The sequence below is a fragment of the Austrofundulus limnaeus genome, unplaced genomic scaffold, assembly GCF_001266775.1.
Source record: "Austrofundulus limnaeus strain Quisiro unplaced genomic scaffold, Austrofundulus_limnaeus-1.0 Scaffold176, whole genome shotgun sequence".
Taxonomy (NCBI): domain Eukaryota; kingdom Metazoa; phylum Chordata; class Actinopteri; order Cyprinodontiformes; family Rivulidae; genus Austrofundulus; species Austrofundulus limnaeus.
The window spans coordinates 59,835-63,086 of NW_013952578.1; the positions used below are offsets into that span (position 1 = coordinate 59,835).

The following is a 3,252-nucleotide window of genomic DNA, read 5'->3' on the forward strand; positions in this document are numbered from 1 at the left end:
ATATAAGTTTTTCAAATAAAGTCTAATGTTACAACTCATCATGGAGCCCTTTAAAGGAAGTCTTGGTGCCAGCAAATGTCACGTTTTGTTGTTGAATTCCTGTAATTGTCTGAACACGCTCACATTCAGGTCAGGTTGAAGTGCAACAAACTCAAACTATGCTTGTGATCCTCAAAGTTTGTTATTAAATGTAGTGATCCTGGCCTCAGTAAGGGATAAACCCTCAGCTATATTCACTAAAAGCAACACTTTTGGTAAAGATTAACCCTGAACAACCCTCCAATACTAAACCTGACTGACTAATCTATTTGGTAAACACTGAGACGCTGCCTCAGAAATTCTAATCAACGTCTCACTTAGAAATTAGAATTAGCTCTAGTTCTTTGTTCTGACCACTCTAAAGCCCCTCTCTGGCATCAGCCTCCCCATCTGCTGTACAATGTCCTCAAACTGGAGTGAGCACAGAAGCTGAAAGGACACCAAATCAGCCCCTGCCTGAGTCTGCAGACCCTCATTTCTGCAGGACATAACGGGGACTAACTGTTGCTTCTGTATGTGGGTGTGCATTACAAAGACCACGAGTGGTTTTAGCCAAGCGGCACAGGCGTTTTGGGAGCTTCTCGTAGGATTTTTGTGCACAGAGCAGCAGCAGACCAGGCGGAGGCGCTGAGAGTGTGGAGAACAGTAGGAGACCCTGGCAGTGGGCTTCGCTGGGGCTGTGGGAGGCTCGGAGGTGTCGGTGAGCTTCAGCAAAGAAAACAGCTTTAGGAACCATTGACAGGTTTACAGGGGATTAGTTCTTGCAGACTCTGCATTCTCAGATTTGAAGTGGAGAGAAAGCTTCTTATCACTAAAGAGCTTATTATGCCTCAGAGTGTACAGTGGAGCAAAACAATGAGGCATCACAAGCAGCCAGACACAAAGGAACACAACACTGTTTACATGCAATTACTCGCCAGCACAGCTGTGAAAACAACAGCAAGAAGCTTTTTGAATGCCACCAAATAGGGTTCAAGCAGGAGACAAAATAAATAAAGTGAAAATGGCAAACTAAGAATAAAAGCAGTGAATTCTACAGTATCTGTTTAATTGGATTAGTTGTTGCTGTCTGCTTTGTGATGCACTCTGCTTTATTCCTTTGCTTACTTTTTAAAGTAATGTTGTATGGAGGACACTTATTTTTAAGACACCTGAGTTTGGAGATTAAAAACAAAGAGCTAAATTCTCACTGAATAGCTCATTTTTGCATGAACACAAAAAGTGTCCTCGTCCTTTAAGCAAATACTAGTTTAAGTATGCTGATGCATCTCAGTAATCCAAGTAAAAAATCAAAAAGAAAAAATTGTATAGGTCTTCTGGACGGGTTTTTCTCTAATGAAACGTTTCGTCTCTCCTCCAAGCAGTGTTGTATATGCTGTTAAGTGCCAGGAGGACTGTGACCAGTTATACATCGGGGAAACAAAGCAGCCACTGTTCAAAAGAATGTCCCAACACAGACGAGCTACATCTAATGGCCAGAACTCTGCAGTTTTCACTCATTTACAGGCCAGCGGTCACTCTTTCAGAGATGAGGATGTTCTCATTCTTGATAGAGAGGAACGTTGGTTTGAGAGAGGAGTAAAAGAAGCCATTTTTGTAAAGAAAGACCGTCCATCATTAAACAGAGGTGGAGGCCTCCGTTTTCAGTTGTCCCCCTCCTACAGCGCTGTCATTGGCAGTATCACTCCACCCCCTGTTAACAATAGGTGTTAATTAGGTGTCAACGATAGCCATGTGATGTGAGTATCAGTCACCTGGAGGCAGGGCTTAAAAGCCTGAATTTTGCCTGAAACTCTCAGACTGAAGAAGTCTCTTGGAGGAGAGACGAAACGTTTCATTAGAGAAGAACCCGTCCAGAYGACCTATACATTTTTTTCTTTTTGACTAGTTTAAGTATTTTTATATCACATTAGCATGTAACAGGCGCTAATGATAATTTTTTCACCCCAGATACATTTCTGTTTCTGTGCTAACTTACGGAGCCCGCGATGGGACATAGGGAGATTTTTTTCTGTTGCGTTCGCATGCAATAGTATTGCGTTCCCTCGCAATACCTTTTGCGTTACCTCGCAATATCTTTGCATTACCTCACAATACTTTCGTGTTACCTCACAAAATTGTTTTGCGTTCCCACGCTAAAGATTGTTTTGTATATGAACTGAATTAAATCAGACTTTTATTTTGAAATATCCAGTTACCAAAACAGATTAGTGAATTGACATTGATGTTTCGTGGCTGCACTGTGTTAAAATATCAGCATATGACATACTTCCATGCGTGGTTGTGTGGTATATTCATTCTGAAGCTGAATTAAAGCAGTTGGCTAACTCGCTAATGGTGAACATGTGAGTTTGTTAATAAACCGACAGGCACAACAGTGATAAAACACTTTTGCGAAGGAACGCAAAAGAAAAAAAATCTCCCATGTCCCCTTGCGGGCTCCGTACTAACTAGTTTCCAACTCAGCCCTTTCAAAAAATGGGACAGCTCTGCAGGGAGCGGGGCTTAATGATGTAATGTGTCGGTTATGACATCATCACACAATATGTCTTATTTCCCCAACATTTCAGTTACATCCAACCTAAACAAGATTTATTCTTGTTTCTGTTATTTCCAAGAAACATGATGGGTTAAAAATAATTCAAACATAGTGTATTTTTGTCTCACAGCCCTTCAGATGCTGATGGTAAATATAAATATTTATGTTGCTGTAATTATCAAACTTTAAAAAAGCATTTACCACTTCAGAAAATAACTGTTCAAGAACAAATTTATTTAAAAAAATGCAAATCAGGGCCAGTATTTATAAAACTTCTTAGAGTGGATTTTTAGACTTATGTGCTGAAAATTTCTTAGATTTGCTCCTACTCTCAGACTTAAGTGTAAGAGCCAGTTATCAAAATTCTTAAGTGTAAGAATCACTCTTACTCTCAAGAAAAGTTCAYTCTGCTCCAGAGGACTCTTAAGTGGTTCAGAGTTGCCACTAGGGGTCTGAGATGGACTGAAGACAGAGATTACAGCTGTCCTCCTCCCCACCTGACTGTTATTCTCAGTTACAAGGTCGAAAACAAGTTTAATCAGAAATATACAAAAGAAACAAAGGTAAAATAAAATAAAATAAAAATAAAAAACTGTGCATAGTGCTGGACCAAAAGGCGGATATCTGTGTGAAGTCTTTGGAGAAAATATTAAATCAGCTGGTGAGTGCATGCC

The 3,252-nt window shown here is 40.2% G+C and overlaps 1 protein-coding gene across 1 annotated transcript in view; it reads left to right on the plus strand.

The window, feature by feature from the left end:
* Nucleotides 1–3,252, plus strand: part of kita (KIT proto-oncogene, receptor tyrosine kinase a) — a gene marked incomplete at its 3' end in the record, with an annotated part of 67,667 nt that overhangs the window by 45,562 nt on the left and 18,853 nt on the right.